We start from the raw sequence: 19,074 nt of genomic DNA, 5'->3' as shown, positions 1-19,074 counted from the left end.
TGGATACGAGGGCAGTCTCAAAGGTGGTACATCAAGCAATAACAGCAGAACAGTGAGACGGTTCGGCCGGCGGAAGTGAACTTTTGCTGACAGGGCTGTCCACCTAAGTTCAGTTCCGGGACCCACATGGAAAAAGCAAAGAACTGATTCCTCCAAGTTGTGCTCTGATCTCTACACCTGAACCATGTGGCACACCAAGCCTACGAATGCACACATGCATGTGTGTACACGCACATACCACACTGAATAAGTAAATGTATTTCTGTTTTAAAGAAAAAAATATAGGGGCTGGAGAGATGGCTCAGTGGATAAGAGCACCAACTGCTCTTCTGAAGGTCCCGAGTTCAAATCCCAGCACCCACATGGTGGCTCACAACCATCTGTAAAAAGATCTGACGCTCTCTTCTGGTTATCTGAAGACAGCTACAGTGTACTCATATAATAAATAAATAAATCTTCAAAAACAAAAAAAGAAAGAAAATAGCTACAGAAGTTTAGAAGGAGGCCCAGTTGGTAGAGTGCTTGCCCGGAATTCATACATTCCCAGGTTCCATCCCAGCAGCACATAAACTGGAGCACATCTGTAACTCCAGCACAGAAGAGGTGGAGGCAGAAGGCTCAGGAATTCAAAGCCATTCTCCACTACATTGTGGGTTCAAAGCTAGCCTGGGATACATGAGACTCTGACTCAAAGATGAAAGAGAACTAGAAGGACTGAGAGCCTGGCAAGTGTTTGCTGTGTATCCCTGAGGTTCAGACACCAATCCCCCGCCTCACACTGCTCTAGGATAGTTAAACGTGGTTTTCCTCTTTAATCCAAACTTCGTGTATTATTGCTACATTACAGTAATACAGCTGCCAATTAATTTAAATGATTCTGCCTGCAAAGTTACCTTGAACAAGTTACAAACAGGCTGGAAGTGTAAATATTGATCTCAACTATTCTGATCAAAGACAGACATCCAAATGGCAAAGGCCATGGTAAAGGTGGTGAGATTCCAGTTCTAGACTTCTTCCGCCTAAAAGACACATCTTAGACATTAATAAATGTGAGCACAAAACTTCCTATTTCCCTTTTATTGTTTCTTGGAGGGGTAGTTGGGGCACGATAAAGCTGTCCCATGTACCAGGCTGCAACAGTCTCCTCAGTTTGGGGATTATAGATGATAATACCCACATAAAACCTAACTAAATTTATGTTTTTGTTTTTGCTTTTCAAGATAAGGTCTCTCTGTATAGCCCTGGCTATCCTGAAACTCGATCTGTAGACCAGGATGGCTCACAGAAACTCTGCCTCTGCCTCAGCGTTAGGATGTAAAGGCGTACTCCACCAGCGCTCAGAGACTTTGGGGTCGTTTTTAGGGCAAGACCATCCGCACTAAAGGAGAGGAGCCGGCCTGGTACAGCAGCTATTCACAAGGTGAGCAGACCAGGGGCCCCCCGCACCCCGACTTCAGTAACATTAACCAACTTATGCCCATGAGAAGAGAATGTAGGGACAAGCCCCACAAGGCCCTGTGTCCCCTACACACCCCAGAGTCCCATCTGCAAAAGCTGCATGGCCAATCTCTCCCTGTCCACTCCTCAGAGCTCAGAAGGGAGCAAAGGGGATTAATAACAATAAAATGCTTTGAAAATCACTTTCACTTTTAAAAGCTGACTGTTGCCACTATGACGTCATCCATTTATATCCCTACAAAAAGAGGGAACTGCATTTAGAAGGCTCTCTCCCCCACTGATGTAGAAGCGGAGGATAGAGGGATGGGAGCTGATGAGATGGCTCAGTGGGTTAAGGCACCTGCACCTGCTACCAATCCTGATAATCTAAGTTTGAGCCTTAGGAACCACACAGTGGAGAGAATGGACTCCCCCTGACCTCAACATGTGCACAGCTATGGCACACACACACACACAATAACTGTTTTTTTAAAAACTGTGTTTTTAAAGATGAGTCTGCAGTCTGTGGAGACAGCTTAGGCAGTAAAACACTGACCCTGCCAGCTTGAGGTTCTGAGTTGAATCCCTAGAAACCACATGAAAAAGCCGGGCATGATGGTTCGCGTTTGTAATCCCAGCACTCAGGAAGCAGAGCTGGAGACACCTCTGGGTTGCTGGTCAGCCAGCCTAGCCAAATCAGGAGCTCTAAAGCAGTAGGAAACCCCGTCTCAGAAAATACGGTGGACCGCTCCAGAGTCAAGCCTGAGATTGTCTCCTGGCCTCCACAGGCACTTACCACCCCACCCCACTCCAGTCACACGCACCTACACAGGTCTCCTTCTAGCTCTCGTCACCCACCACTTGGGTGACTGTTTACATTCTTACTTTGTAATGTCATCACTGTTGGCATTAAGTAATCAATGTGCAGAGCTCTCAACCTGCAAGGTAGGCGTGCCAGAGTCCTGCCCCTCCCCCCCCAGCAGCAGCAGCGGCGGCGGCTAACACTGTGGCTGCCCAGTCCCACTGATACTGAGTTAATCTCTGGCTGGGCATGAAGCAGAGCCTGGTCACCCAACAAGGTCCCCACATGAGCATAGTGAAGTCCTTCCTACTGCGAGCTTCTTCGTGCCCTGTGGATGTGTCACTCAGTGTCGGTCGTCTTCCCACTCTCCTTGTATCATCTCATTGCAGCCTTCTACACCTACATTAATAGGAGCCCTCTACTCCTCCCCTCTACCCCAGGTCACCCCACCCTTTTTTTAAATGGAAAAAGACTCTAAAACACAAAGAAACTAGCCTAAAGCAAAACCAGAACGCACAGCGAAAGTTTGAAATCCGTTGCTGTGATTTTTCTAGCTTCAGAAAACAGCTGTGTATTTTGATATGTTCCATGAAAGACCTTGGTTTTATTTTACACATTGCATTTAAAGAAGACAAAGAACAAACACGGCCTCAGCTTGTACAGGAACTGGGTTTGATCCACCAGGACCCAGATAGCAAAGAGCCAGTTCCCACAAAGATGTCCTCTGACCTCCACAAGTGTGCCATGACACACACACACACACACCCACACACACCCACGCCCATACACACACACACACACACCCATACACACACACACACACAATTTTGAAAGAAAGAAAGAAAAAGAAAGAAAGGAAGGAAGGAAAAGGAATATTTAAAAGCAGAGGGAGGGCTGGGGAGATTACTATCAGTAAAGTGCTTGCCACACAAGCATGGGGACCTGAATCCCATCCCCTAAAAGTCCACAGAAGAGCAGCAGCAGCAGCAAAGTGGCAGGCGTCACACCAAGCACAGCCTAAGCATGGAGAGGTAGAGACCAAAGGATCCCTGGAGCATGCTGGCCAACCAGTCTGTCTAAATCAGCAAGCTCCAGGGTCAGTAAAGACTCCCCCAAAACACAGGGTGGAGAGCTATTCAAAAAGATACCTGGTGTTGACCTCTGGCCTCTACATATGTGCATGCACACACAAACATGTACACAGACAATTATTTTAAAACTGCATTTAAAAAAGCATGGCGAACATGTATTTCCAGAAATAAACTTTTAAATATATATGTATATAAAGCATGGCGAGCGTCTACTGAGCCAGGAGGAATACTGGGATGTAGTCCACTGGCACAGCACATGCGTGTGAGCATGGAGCGCCAGTGCTCAACGCCAAGACATAAACTAGAAAGGCACAGGCACCGACAGAGATGTGTCTGCACACTCCTAACATGTGTGACACAGACTCAGACTGGGAGTCCCTGGCACATTGAGACCAGGCACATCTTTGTAAGTGGACCTCTTGAGAGATGGCACCCAAGTCCTGAAAAAGTTCAGGAAAAAATTTAATCGAACTCTAAAAGAAAGCCTGCTGACTGTCCTGAGAATATGAAGAGAGCTGTATGTGGAGAAGAATAAATCATACTGCTTTGTGGGGAAAACTCATCTCAAGAAGTACAACAGTGGCCAGATCTGATACAGTGTACAGCATCTGTGGTAAGCAAAGCCTGACCTGAACAAAGAGGTTCACCTGCACTCTGAGGCTGGAGACTGACCGACTGCTCCAGATGTCAGGTTTGGGAGTGGCCCATGGGGCCTCTAAGAGCTCTTCCATAGCTCCAATCCTATTATAGACATGGGGGGGGGGGGGTATTTTTATTGATTTTAGATGTATGGGTGTCTTTGCCTACACGTATGTCTATCTATGCACCATGAGTCCCTGGTGCCCTTGGAGGTCAGAAGAGGCAACCAGATTCCCTGAAACTGGAGTAACAGACAGTTGTAAGCCGCCATGTGGGCGCTTGGAACCAAACCCTGGTCCTCTGGAAAAGCAGCCAGGGCCTTAAGTCCTGAGCCATCTCTCCAGCTCCATGGTACATTTCCTTATTCTTCTACACAATCAACAGTTCCCACTAGTATACAAGTCACACGGGTCACAAGTGCCACCATCACAAAATGTTCTCATGCTCCTTATATCCAAGGATCTAAAGAAGAGTATATATCCAATAGGGCAGCAGTGTGAGAGGGAAGCCGAGGGGTGAAATCAGAGGTAGGGAGGACAGGAAGTGAGAGGTCAACAAGGTGCCGTGTTAGAAATGCCGCCATCTCTCAGCACTGTTGGGCTCCGTGAGGAGTGGGATGAGGACACGATACCATACAAACCAGGGAAAGTGTCATCGGGTGTGACAACAAAGACAGCAGTGAAGCCCCACGACGAGAGGAGCTGGTGAACGGCAGTGCTTTACACATCGGTTGGTTAACCAACACGCACACGCACACACGCTCACACACACACACACACACACACACACACACACACACGTACACACACGCACATGCACACAGCACACTCGCTCATGTGTATGTTTATGGGTGATGCTCTGCTAGACAGGAAGTAAAGAAAGCATGGTTCATTCTTGACAAGTGCATTTTATAAATCAAGAGCTGTGTCACCTGTGATTTCTTCTCCGTGTAGTTTTGGTTTTAATGAAAACTAAACCTTTCTCTTCAAGTAAATCTCTAACTGGTTCCAATTTTAAGCACACGTTATTACTATCAACCATTTACTACTAGCATTTAGTTTGGGGACCAGACTGGCATTTATTACAACTGACAGCTACTGAAACTCAACTCTGGGGCTAATACTTACCCTTACATGGCTATATTTACAATAATACTGTAGAATTAAAAGTATTGTTTATTTAAAAGCTGGCTTGTTTTTGTTTGTTTGCTTTTGGTTTGGTTTCTTTTTCTTTTTCTGTTTGTTTTTGGTTTTTTTGTTTTTGTTTTGGTTTTGGTTTGGTTTGGTTTGGTTTGGTTTGGTTTGGTTTGGTTTGGTTTGGTTTTGGATTTGGTTTTTTTGAGACAGGGTTTCTCTGTATAGCCCTGGCTGTCCTGGAACTCACTCTGTAGACCAGGTTGCCCTCAAACTCAGAAATCTGCCTGCTTCTGCCTCCCAGGGTGCAGGGATTACAGGTGTGCGCCACCACCGCCTGGCTTCTTTTTGGTTTTTCGAGACAAAAATTGGTTTTAAGACCCTCAAAATGGCTCAGCAGGTAAAGGCGCTTGCCGCCAAACCTGATGACCTAATTTAAACCCTAGAACACACAGAGTGGAAGAGTAGACCTGATACTCAAAAGATGTCCTCTGGCTGGGCAGTAGTGGTGCACGCCTTTAGTCCCAGCACTTGGGAGACAGAGGCAGGCGGATTTCTGAGTTCGAGGCCAGCCTGGTCTACAGAGTGAGTTCCAGGACAGCCAGGGCTATACAGAGAAACCCTGCCTCGGAAAATAAATAAATAAAAGTTATACTCTGATCTCTACATATAATGTACCTGGCATACAAACACAGACACACACACACATACATATATATAAGTTAATAAATAAATGTAATAAAAACTGATTTAAAGTAGGTTCCTAAGAATAATGGATAATCAAGGACATAAATTATCTATCCAAACTTCTAAACCAAGGCACAGATCTGCTCAAGAAAATGAAATTAACAGAAAACTGTGGGGAGCAGGGGGAACAAAATCCAAAAGGAAACAGACTCAGATGATGACCCTAATGTCCTATGACCAGTCAGTCCTCACCATCCATGTAAACTACTTTAAGGATCTGAATCTTGCTTTATATATAAAAAAAAATTCCCATTGTCTGTGCTAAACTTCAGAGGCTCTGTTCCTCTGAGAGCCATTACTGATGCAAGCACTCTAACTTGTAGACTTTTGCTCGCTCTCGACATAGAAGAAAATGTTGCAGGGCAGTGAGAGAGCTCAGTGAGTAAAGGCGACTCATGCTGCCAAGCCTGAGCATCTGAGGGAGCCACACAGTAGAGCGAACCTATCCCTACACGTGTCCTTTGACCACCTGCCACGGGCCTGCTATGTATGGCACATGTACACCCACACATACAGATGCAGATACAAGTAAGCAAATAAATGTAAAAAAAAAAAAAAAAAAAAAAAAAAAAAAAAAACGTAGAAACTGGGATGTAGCTCATTGACAAAGAACCCATCCAGTACACCCAAGACCCTGGGGTTAATTCCTAAGTAAACAAGCAAACAATTAATTAAAGCTTTGAAGATTTAAGACAGTTACTGCTCGGGTTTGCCTTTTGCTGTGACAAATACCATGAACAAAAGCAGCTTATGGGAGGAAAGGGTACATTTGGCTTACACTTCCAGGTCGCAATCCATTACTGAAGTCAAGGCAAGAGCATAAGCCAAGAACTCGGAGCAGAACCCGAGACAACTGCAGCTCCCTGGCTGGCTCTGACTCACTCAGCCAGCTTTCTTTTCTTTTCTTAATATTAGAAACTTTATTTTTAAAAATAGACTTCACTCAGTTTTAAAGTTTGAAAAGGCTCTTTGTAAAAACCGTATCCCCCCCTCCCCAAAAGTTAATACACATATGCAGAAGAGCAAACTCACTTTAAAACATTGAAACAGTAAGCGCCGTACCCACAGGCATTCATCCAGCTTTGAAGGGGTGGTGCCATCCTTAGGCAGTTGGTATCAAGGCTGCTTTCATCACCCAAATTTACAACTTCATTCCTCCACTTAGGCCAGAAGGAAAAACAGTCCAACAAAGGAGCAAGTGTTCCCAGCCAACACCATAGTTAGATACCCAAAGTCCACACTGGAGATGATGCTGGAACTCTCACCCACTATTTTCCCCACGTGAACTTCTCCCATCCCCTACTTTTATGGGGAAGTGGAGGGGTGAATCCAGACATTCTTCACACAAAGCATGATATTGGGACATATAACCTCTGACATTTAAAATCACTGGTTCATATGAGATTCAACTTTCAGTGATAGTGTTCCATGGAAAAAAATGTGTCCCGAATTCGTAAGAGGTAAGAGAGTAAATAAATCCAAAGAAGTCAGGCAGGAATCTGCTCACAGAGCAGCCTGTCCCTATCTATAACTCATCAAACTGGGATAGCATCTTGCCAGGTAAGATGTTCCTCTAATTTTGACATAGAGCCAAAATTCAGAAGTCTACAAACAAATTTTCATTAGCATAAATTGGCACACAAAGCACAAGGAGTCCTCATAGCAAGACAGAGAGTTTCATGGCTTCAGATCAAAAAGCAGAAGCAAATAGAACCCAGAAAACAGACAGTCTCAGCTAGCTTTCTTCTACAGGCATGCCTGCTTAGGAAGAGTGCTGCCCACAGTGGGCTGGGCACTTCCACCTCAACCACCGAGAAAGACAATCTTTTACAGACATGGCCACAGGCCAATCTAATCTGGGAAATTCCCCAGTCTCTTCTCAGGTTGAAAGGAGGTTGTGTCACACTGACAATAAAAACTAACACAGTTACATGTTACCCATAATAAACAGAGACTTACAGAAACTTAAATTTTGAGTTTTACTGCTACAAGGGTGCAATTAGTCAACTTTACAAAGATGAATGAACAAACAGCTCGTTAAAATTTAAGTATTTCTTAGCAAGTAAAGAAGATAAATTATACTCAGTTCTCTGTGTTATTTTCCCTATCTCCTCGTCTCTGCATCAATGTTGCCATTTTCTGCTCCTACTCCATGAATAAGAAACTGTACCATTCAGTTTAGGATACTTCATAGCAAGAGTTCCATATATGTCATGAATAATAATAAAATAATCATTTCTAAGGGCAGAATTGATACTAGCCTGTGGCACCTGAATCTGGTGCAAGGTATGGGGAAGATGCAAAGGGATCACTCCTGACTCTTCTGCATCACTGCCTCCCAAAGGACTGGAGCGTCCAAAGCGCTCATTGCCACATCACAAATTAAAGTATCAGGTTTAAAGAACTCACAGGTTCCACCATTAGGTCAGTGTTTCACGAAAACGAATCCCGGCACAGAAATCCATCCGGATGCGACACACATGCTTTAAGGCTCCCAACTAATTGTTCTTTCAATTTAAGAAATAAACACAGTTATTTTTAAAATCTAGATATATTATGTAATGAGTTTGACTTTGGAAAACCCCACACTCATCTAAGCAACTCATAAAATGGAAAGCAAGATTCAATCCGCTCCATTGTATCCAACCAGACCAACGTGCAAGATCACACACTCATCTTCGTCAGAGCGGCTCTGCCAATACCGAAGAACAACAAAGGCAAGTTGGGGAGGCTGCACAGGCTTAACTCAGCACTCGTCCGCTTTTGCAGCTTCGCAAAGATCCTAGATGCGGGGCCCTCCTGGGACCAAGGGGACCTTCCGCACCCCGCTGGGCCCCGGCTGCTCCGCTTTTGTCTGGCCCAAGCTAGGAGCACCGGCCGCCCGGCCTGCCTCCCCGACAACCCCTTCTTCCCTCTGAATCTTTCTCCACACCCATCACTCGCCGATGATTAGTTGTAGTGAGGTTTCCTCTCCTGGAGCCCCTTCCCGCTCAATGCGATCTCGGTTCTTTTCAAAGAGATCCCCGGACTGCTTCGGCGTCTCCCAAGCCCGCTAAGGAAGACTCCGGGTCAGGAAGGGGCCCCGGGGTGGGGTCTGAAAGAGACAGTCACACAAAGCCAGGCTTGACCCCACAGCCGCCCCACCTCCCCTCTGCAGTCTACAATCAGAACTGAACCCGGAGGCCGCGCGTCCTGGATCCTCACCCAGATCCCATCCCAGGGCCGCCCCCTCCCCCAAAAGTGCACCCCAGAGCGGCTGACAGCACTGGACACCGTCCCCACCCGGACCCTGCGCCCGCCGCCGCCCGGAAAAGGAGCAGGGTCCTCCAGTGGACTCCAGTCTGAACATTCTTCGTCTTAGACCCGGTACTTACAGTTCTATTATTCACTACTGTTGCGGCTGCGGACCGGACAGCCACCGCCTTCTCCTCCACCCCAATGAGGTTAAGCGCTTGGTGCGGGGATTAAAAAAAAAAAAAAAAAAAGAAACCAAAATGCGCCTGCGCGGTGAGGTCTCACTCTGTCCCCCTTTACCGCCACCGGCCGGGTTGAACCATAGAGACTGTAATCTCAGCCCAGAGAGGTGGCTTCCTCTCTATGGTAACGCCCAGCGCAGGCGCTTGCAAGAAGTTTAGGTCCCGCCGCCTTTGCCTTTGACCCGAATGGCGACCCGTAGCGTAGAGGTGCTTTAATAAAAAATGGTGAACAAGGAGGGTTTAAGGAATGTTTAGAGCGCCTTTAAGGAATGGAAGCAAAACTCGAGCAAGACTAGGAGAAGGCGGTGCGATAAAAGGGCTAGAGAGGAATCGGGAGAGCTTCCAGCCGGAACTTCCTTTGATTGTCGAGGTGTTTGATGATACTTGAATCAAACAATCTTTCACTTCTGGGTTACGGGTGTCCGCTATTTACCGGGCGATTTCAGTGAAAGAAATTGACCCTCGCGACTCCCCATAGTTGACAGTGCATTGGACTCGTCCTTTTGAACATGCGCACACGCGCTCCTACCGGAAGCACAGGTTTGAAAAGGTTCTTGGCGCTTTCGCGAGTCAAGGCGCGAGGTGGAGGCTACTGCGATTCGTGCGAAATTGTCCTAGTTTCTTTTCTAAATTCCTTCTCAACATTGTTGCCTCGCCTCCCGCGTGGCTTTCAGAATATATGTGAGGTGTTTTTTGCTGTGCAAATTACAGCGCTGCTTTCAAGGAGCTTAAGGACGCCCTGTTTTGTCCTACGCTCGTGTGCCACCCAACAATTTGGATTTGAAAGCTTTTGTGTTGCAGTTGTACACTGGTGAAAATCACTTTTAAAGTGTCTGTTGGCTTCCTCTATCGCTACTGGGTTTTTTTGGGGACTCTTCTGTGCGGGAATGTGTATGTATTGGGAGATTGTGTGATAATGCCGTCATATCTTCAGGATTTGGAAAGACACGCTAAAACAATAAAGCCAAACATAGATCTCTATGTGGTGCAGAAAAGGTAGAGGACTGGTTTGACAGAGTAGGGTTCACATGCAGGATGGGACTCGTGGTTGGATGTAGAAAAACTAACATCTTTAAAATGTAAATGCAAGCAAGTTTACTAACAGTGGGTGGAAAATCGTGAAGTGCATTCTAGAAAAGAAATACCACCGGGTCGAGGGCCAAGCGGAAGTGGGTGGTATGCTGGGCAAACAATGTATGGAGAGTAGTCTACTGGAAAGGCAAAGAGAAAATCCAAGAAAAAGTTTGATTAGTACAATGGAAAGGAAAGTGTTCATATTAACAAAACCAAACGTTGTAGCTGGTTTTTATTGTATAGTTCAATGCAGTTACATTGTTAAGTAACTTTCAGCTTTCTTTTTGTCATACAAAATGCACCTATTAGTTTGTAATTCCTCTTTACCTTTAGCTCTGATTAATACCATTCTACTTACTATGGATTGGAATACTGAGTACTTTGAAAGTGTGGGATCTTGGTTTTTTTATGACTGGGTCATTTCACATAGTCTAATAGACCCCTGAGTTGTCGGTGCATGTTGTAGTATGTCCAGAGTGATCTTAAAGTTGAATAATGATGCCAGTACATGTATTTACCACCCTGGCCACTGCCATCGTTTGCTATTGTATTGTGTTGTGAACATGAATATTGTTCTGTCTTTAGGATTCTACTTTTAGGGACACAGGAGATGGCTCAAGATGACTGAATAAAGACACAAGCTGACAAGCCTGGTTACCTGAATTCTGTCCTCCACCATAGTGGAAGGGGAGAACCCACTTCTGCAAATTATCCGCTCACTTCCACACGGGCATTATGGCCCATAAACTCAAATACATAAATAAATATTCAACACAAACATAAACAACGAATGAATAATTTTTTAATTATTTCTATTTTTTTTTTCCGAGACAGGATTTCTGTGTAGCCCTGGCTGTCATGGAACTCACTCTGTAGACCAGGCTGGCCTCCAACTCAGAAATCTGCCTGCCTCTGCCTCCCAAGTGCTGGGATTAAAGGCATGCGCCACTACAGCCCGGCATAATTAATTTTTTAAAAGGTCACTTTTAATAGAAAAGTTGGAAACCAAATGAAGATGTGAAGATATACACACTTGATTCATATTGTTACTCATACCTTAACCAGAGATGGTTATATAGTCAAAGAAGAATGTTTGGTATTGTTTGCAAAGAAGTGGAGGATCAGGGCCTCACTTGCTAATCAACTGCTCTAAGAGAGAACTAACCCCCCCCCCCTCCAGCCCTAAGAACCTTTTTAAAAGTGTCTCACCCGGAAGTCAGAAAGCTAAATGTACTCTTCATTTATGCAAAGCAGTTATGTAGGAATAGACCTATACCAGCTATTGTGTGTTTTCTGTAAATTGTCTGTGTCGGTGAGTTCATCGGTGTAAACTTGAGCCGGCTATTACCGCAGTGATGAAATAAAGTTCTGTGTTACTTAAAGGCTGAGGGGAGGCCCAACAACCATGCATTCCCACAAGTGGTCAGAAAAGAACAGTCCATTAAGAACTGGCAACTCACTGCTGAGAACAAGAACACTGAAAGAAAATACCAGGACATAGAAGAGTGAGTTTCTTTCAGGGTGGGGACACTGTGCTAGACATCAATCAGGGCCATCGTTTTACTTAGAAGTAGTAAAACTGACACCAAAACTTTCACCGTCATGGTGGTTTGGGGCCTTTTTGGTTTAGATTTTGTTTGGGATGATTTGTTTTGTTTTGAAGAGAGCATTTCACTGTATCTTTGCCTGTTCTGGGACTCCATCTGTAGGCAAGACTGACCTCAAACTCAAAAATCCACCTGCCTCTGCCTCGCCAATGCTAAGATTAAAGGCGTGCGCCACCACCACCTGGCTTTTTTTATTTCTTATTGATTTAGTTATTTATTTACTTTACAGCCCAACTGCAATTCCCCCTCCCTCCTCTCAGTTTCTCCCTCTCATCTCCTCCATCCACCCCTCCTCCCATGATTATCAGCCAGCCTTGGCATATCAAGTTGCAGTAAGACTAGGCACATATTCTTCTGTTGGGGCTAAAGAAGGCATTCCAGTTAGGAGAAGGATCCACAGGGCAGGCAGTGTAATCGGAGACAGCCTCTGCTTCTGCTTTATGAGAGGACCTAACCCATCCCACGCATGCTCCCTGGTTGGCAGTTCAGTCTCTGGGCCCAGGTTAGTTGATTCTGTAGGTTTCCTTGTGGTGTCCTTGACAACTCTGGCTTCTTCAATCATTCCTCCCCCTCTTCCACAGGATTGCCCAAGTTCCACTTCATGTTTGGCTGTGGGTCCTCTGCAGAACAAATTTTGGTTCAAAGATTTTGTGGCTGGGTTCAGGTCACAATCTCTCCATTGGAAGTCTTGCCTAGTTACAGGAGATGGTCTCTTCAGGCTCCATATCCCCATTGCTAGGAATTGAAGCTAGGGTCATCCTCATAGATTCATGGTAGTTTTCATTATCCTAGGTTTTCAGCTTGTCCCGGAGATGCCCCTCCAATCCAATCCACTTGTCCCTCCCAGTTCTCTCTCTCTCTCCCTCTCCCTCTCCCTCTCTCTCTCTCTCTCTCTCTCTCTCTCTCTCTCTCTCTCTCTCTCTCTCTCTCTCTCTCTCTCTCTCTCTCCTTTTCTACACCTCATCCCTCCTATTCTCATCCCTACAACCTCTCAAACCCAGTTCCCTCCTTCCATCAACCCACCAATGTCTACTCTATTTCCTCTTCTCAGATCAATCGCCTGACTTGGGCCCTCCTTGTTACTTAGCTTCTTTGGGTCTATGGTTCATTGCATGGTTATCCTGTACTTTATGACTAATATCCACTTAAGATCATGTACACACTGATAAGTTATTCTCCACCAGTGAAATGAGCCAATTCAAGCCAAATTAAGATTTATAAAGGCAGACTTATTGGGGAACCACTCTCAGGCAGGTTCACTGGTCCCAAAGACCAAGGCCAGGGAGGTCACTGGGGGAGGGAGAGAGGAGAGGAGAAAGAGAAAGTCTGTACGTGCAGGGAGAAAGAAAATGTGGAGGGGTGGGGTAGCAGCAGGCAGGGTATGCCATCCATGCCCTGTAACAGGTAGGGACTGAGGGGTGCTGGGAAACACTGGAGGTCAGGTACACTTTGGTATGTTAAATTCACACCTTGCTCCCTTGTCCCAGGTCTGAGTCCAAACAGATACCATGATTGTCTTTCTGGGTTACCTCACTTAGATGACCTTTTCCATTTGCCTACTGTCCTAGTTAGTGTTTTACTGCTGTGAACAAACACCATGACCAATGCAAGTTTTATAAAAGACAACATTTAATTGGAGTTGACTTACAGGCTCAGAGGTTCAGTCCATTGTCATCAAGGCAGAATTGGCAGCATCCAGGCAGACATGGTGCGGGAGGAGCTGAGAGTTTTACATCTTCATTTGAAGGCTGCTAGTAGAAGACTGACTTCCAGGTAACTAGGGTGAGGGTCTTAAGCCTACACTCACAGTGGCACAGCTACTCCAACAAGGCCACACCTCCTAATAGGGTTACTCCCTGGGCCAATCATACACAAACCATCACACCTACAAATTTCATGATGTCTGAGTAATACTTCATTGTATAAATGTACATTTTCTTTATCAATTCAGTCTTCAGTTGACGGACATCTAGGCTATTTCTGGCTATTATGAATAAAACTACCATGAACATAGTTGGGCAAGTGTCCTCGTGGCATGGTGGAGCATCTTTTATTTTTTCAAACTTTTTTTTTTTTTGTTATTTTTCGAGACAGGGTTTCTCTGTATAGCCTTGGCTGTCCTGGAACTCACTCTTAGACCAGGCTGGCCTCAAACTCAGAAATCTGCCTGCCTCTGCCTCCCAAGCGCTGGGATTAAAGGCGTGTGCCACCACCGCCCGGCAGAACTTCTTTTCAGTATATGCCCAGGAGTGGTATAGCTGGGTCTTGAGGTAGAACTATTCCAAATTTTCTTAGAAAATTTGATTTCCAAAGTGGTCATACAGTCTACCAGCAGTGGAGGAGCATTCCCCTTGTTCCACATCCTCTCCAGCATGAGTTGATTGAGGTTTTTTTGTTTTAATAATTATTTATTTATTTAATGTATGCGAGTACACTATAGCTGTCTTCAGACACACCAGAAGTGGGCATCAGATCCAATTACAGATGGTTGTGAGTCACCATGTGGTTGCTGGGAACTGAACTCAGGACCTCTGGAAGAGCAGTCAGCGCTCTTGACCTCTGAGCCATCTCTCCAGCCCCATTGCTTGAGTTTTTAATCTTAGCCATTTTGCCAGGTGTAAGATGAAATCTGAGAGTTGTTTTGATTTTCATTTCTCTGATGACTAAGGATGGCCATTAGAGATTCTTCTGTCAAGAATTATCTGTTCAGATATGTACCATATTGTCTAGTTGGGTTATGTGGTTTGTTGATGTCTAGTTTCTTGTGTTCTTTATATATTTTGGATATCAGCCCTTTTGTCAGATGTAGGGTTGGTGAAGATCTTTTCCCAATCTGTATTTGGCCATTTTGTCTTTTTGACAGTATACTTTGCCTTACGGAAGCTTTTCAGTTTCATGAAGTCCCATTTGTTAATTGTCGGTCTTAGTCCCTGAATTGTTCTGGAAATTGCCTCCTGTGCCAATGCGTTTAAGGCTATTCTCCACTTTCTCTTCTATCAGGTTTAGCTGGTTTTATGTTGATGTATTTGATCCACTTGGATTTGAGTTTTGTGCAGGGTCACAGAGATGGATCTACTTACATCCTTCTACATGGAGACATCTGGTTAGAACAGCACCATTTGTTGAAAAGGCTTTCTTTTTTCCATTGAGCAGTTTTGGCTTTTTTCTGTCAAGAAACAGGTGTCAATTGGTGTGTGGATTTGCTTCTGGTTCTTTAGTTCTCTTCCATTAAGAAACCTGTCTATTTTTATGCCAATACCATGCAGTGGTTTGGGGTTTTTTTTAATTTTTAAATTATTTATTTACTTTTTCCTTTTATGTACATTGCTGGTTACCTCACTTAGATGATCTTTTCCATTTGCCTACTGTCCTAGTTAGTGTTTTACTGCTGTGAACAAACACCATGACCAATGCAAGTTCTATAAAAGACAACATTTAATTGGAGTTGACTTACAGGCTCAGCAGCTCAGTCCATTGTCATCAAGGCAGAAATTGGCAGCATCCAGGCAGGCATGGTGCAGGAGGAGCTGAGAGTTTTACATCTTCATTTGAAGGCTACTAGTAGAAGACTGACTTCCAGGTAACTAGGGTGAGGGTCTTAAGCCTACACTCCATGTGTCTGTGAAGATATAAGATCTCCTGGAACTGGAGCTTCAGACAGTTGTGAGCTGCCATGTGCATGCTGGGGATTGAACCTGCAACTTTTAGCATAGCAGCCAGTGCTCGTAACCACTGAGCCATCTCTCCAGCCCCCACCATGCTGGTTTTGTTACTATTGCTTTGTAGCACAGTTTGAAGGGATAAAGGCATGCGCCACTACCACCTGGCTTGGTTTGTTGTTTTTGTGGGTGTCTTTAATGTGTATGTGTGTCTAGTTTATGTATTTGGGTGCCTGTGGAAGTCAGAATAAAATGTGGATCCTGTGGAGCTGAAGTTACAGGCAGCTGTAAGATGATGGATGTGGGTGCTAGAGAAACTATGGCTATTTTAGAGAGACTGGATATTTTTGAGAGACTGGACATTTTTGAGAGGCTTGACCTTTGAAAGAGATGTCAGATGTTTTAAAGAGAATAAACTTAAACTGCTTGCATAATATAAGATCTTGAGGATGAATAACAAAGGAGAGTCATGTTTTGTTGCATTCACAGATGTTGCATTCACAGCCCATGGATAAGAAGAATCTTGGTTAGGATTTCTGTTGCAGCCGGGCGTGGTGGCGCACGCCTTTAATCCCAGCACTTGGGAGGCAGAGGCAGGCAGATTTCTGAGTTCAAGGCCAGCCTGGTCTACAGAGTGAGTTCAGGATAGTCAGGGCTACACAGAGAAACCCTGTCTGGGGGGTGGGGGTGGGGGGTACCAAACAAACAAACAAACAAACAAAAAAGGATTTCTGTTTCTGTTGCTTGATAAAATACCATGACCAAATCAACGTGGGGAGGAAATGGTTTATTTCACCCTACCCTTCAACAGTATAAAGGGTTCAGTGTTGAACCCCAGCATTACTCTGGTCCTCTGGGCTCCCTGCAGAGGCCCCAGGCCATTTCTCCAGTTGCCCCTCCGCAGCACACATAGCTCCTCCCCATTCGTGCTGGCTCCGCCCCATAGCAGTCGCTGTTCTGGGCTCTTGTTCTGGGCTTCTGGCACCTTCTAAGTGCTGGGGTCTCTGCTGTGCTCGCGATGCTCCTTCACCAGCACCCTCTCCTGGGCTCCCTTCAGGGCCTCTAATTCTGCCACATGTGCCAAACCTCAACTTTTCTCAATGACTCCCTTCAATCCTGGGACTTCAATAGGGTTTCAGTGGCAGCAGAAACTTTACCTTCACCAGTGGCCTCTCCTGGCCTCTCGTCAGGGCCTCTACCCTTGCCACACAGTGTCGAGTACCAGCTGTTCTCCATGACCCTTTCATGCCTTCAAAACAAGTACTACCTAGGTGACTCTTAGATTGCCAGATTTGACTACCAGATGCAATCCTGGCCCCCTCTTAGAACACAATTTGTGGCCGCTAACCCTAAGAAAATACTCCCAGATTTACAATCTTGAATTATGCTTCTTAACCAGACCCGATTCTATAGTTCTAGCTGACACTACAGATCATTAATGAAAAATATCACACAAAGAACCCCATCAGAATCTTTGCTTTCCTCTGAATCTTTGAAAGCCAGGCCTCCATCACCCACACTGCTCTCAGCATTATCTTCTAAGTCCCCATAACAGCTGCTTAAGCTACTCCGAACACTCAGCGGCTTTTCTAACCTCTCTGCGGTAGTTGGCATGAGAATGGTCTATACCAGCACACATTATTATTATTATTATTATTATTATTATTATTTGTTTTTCAATACAGATGGTTGTAAGCCACCATGTGGTTGCTGGCATTTGATTTCCAGAAGAGCAGTAAGTGCTCTTAACTGCAGAGCCATCTCACTAGCCCAGTGGTGTACACCTTTAATCCCAGTACTCAGGAGGCAGGTGGCTCTCTGAGTTTAAGACTGGCTTGATTGTTTCTCAATAAAACAAGAACAAAGTAGCAAAAGAGTGGTCCCCAGAGGCTCACATATTTGAATGCATAGACAACCAGGAAGTGGAACTCTTTGAAAAGATTAGAAGAATTAGAAGATGTGACCTTGTTGGAGAAAGTGTGTCACTAGAAGTGGGCTTTGATATTTCAAAAGCCCATGCCAGGCCCAGTCTCTCTCTCTGACTCTCTGTCTCTGCCTGCAGAGCAGGCTGTAGCTCAACTACTTTTTTGTTCTGTTGTTGTTTTGTTGTTTATCTGTGTAGCCCTGGCTGCCCTGGAATTCACTCTAGAGCAAGCTGGCCAGGATCTCAGATCTACCCTCCTCTGTCTCCCAAATGCTGGGATTTAAAGCACGTGCCACCACCTCCTGGCTTTTCTCAACGACTTCAGTGCCTACCGTGCCTGCTGCTATACTCTCCACTATGATGGCAATGAACTAAATCTCCGAAGCTGTAAGCCAGCTCCAATTAAATGTTTTTCTTTTATACGAGTTGCTGCAGTGCTTTGAACAAGCTTGTCCCATGGGAAGTGCTTGTGGCCTTGTGGGAGGAAGTCTGTCACTATTGGGGAGGGTGGGGTTTAAGGTCTCTGGTCCATCACTTAAGGGAATCTGGGAAGGAGCCCATACTGGGCAGGAACTGAAGCAGAGGCCATCGAGGAATGCTGCTTACTGGCTGGCTTCTCATGCCTTGCTCAGCCTGCTATCTTATATCACACAGGACCACACCACAAAGGGTGCCACTGCCCACAATGGAGTAGGCTTCCCACATCAATCATCAACCAAAAGAATACCCCCACAAACTTGCCTCTAGGCCAATCTTATAGAAGTGTTTTCTTAGGATTCCCTCTTCCCTTGCCGGGCAGTGGTGGCACACGCCTTTAATCCCAGCACTTGGGAGGCAGAAGTAGAGCGGATTTCTGAGTTCAAGGCCAGCCTGGTCTACAGAGTGAGTTCTAGGATAGCCAGGGATACACAGAGAAACCCTGTCTCAAAAAAAAAACAAAAAAACAAAAAAACAAAAAAAGAAAGAAAGTTGCTTGCCACCAATCCTGACAACCTGAGTTCAATCCCCAGGCCCGACATGATAGACGAGGTGGGCCCTGCCCTTATCCTCTGGCCTCTGCTCACTTGCGGAGGCAAATGCATGCACACTAAATGAATGAATGCTTATAATTTCTTTTTGAAAAAAGTTCTGTCCATATTCTTCATTTTATTTCACAAATATATTTTTAGAGTTGGCCCTGAAGAAATTATACCATAGCCTAAAAGGTGGTCATTAAATAGGAAGATCTCTTTTTCTCCATAGGATTGAGTGAGGCAGATTCTTCCAGACTAGGTTAGCCTAAATATTTTAGTAATAGGCACTAACATCTAATTATCTAGCCTTACCCTAACAACCTAGATTAAAGGCTCAGTGAAAATTATTTTGTGCTCATAGAAGTTAAAATTCAGAAAGACCAGCAGATAGGCTGCCGACCGACGTCTATGTCATGGCCCATGTGTAGTCTTAGGAAGGTCTCTTTTCCCCACTTGCAGGACAGAAAGTGCC

General features: G+C 45.1%; 1 protein-coding gene across 1 annotated transcript in view; it reads right to left on the bottom strand.

The window, feature by feature from the left end:
* The window catches only part of Clasp1 (cytoplasmic linker associated protein 1), a 230,916-nt gene extending 221,587 nt beyond the window's left edge, over positions 1–9,329 (bottom strand). Inside the window, exon 1 of the mRNA XM_052201268.1 lies at positions 9,224–9,329. The gene's annotated coding sequence lies outside the window, so the exon portion shown is untranslated. The remainder of the gene's footprint in view (positions 1–9,223) is intronic.
* Positions 9,330–19,074: the final 9,745 nt, after the last annotated feature.

This window comes from Apodemus sylvaticus, chromosome 12, assembly GCF_947179515.1.
Source record: "Apodemus sylvaticus chromosome 12, mApoSyl1.1, whole genome shotgun sequence".
In the NCBI taxonomy this organism is placed as follows: Eukaryota; Metazoa; Chordata; class Mammalia; order Rodentia; family Muridae; genus Apodemus; species Apodemus sylvaticus.
The sequence above is the reverse complement of the archived record's forward strand: the minus strand, read 5'-3'. Positions and strand labels throughout refer to the sequence as shown.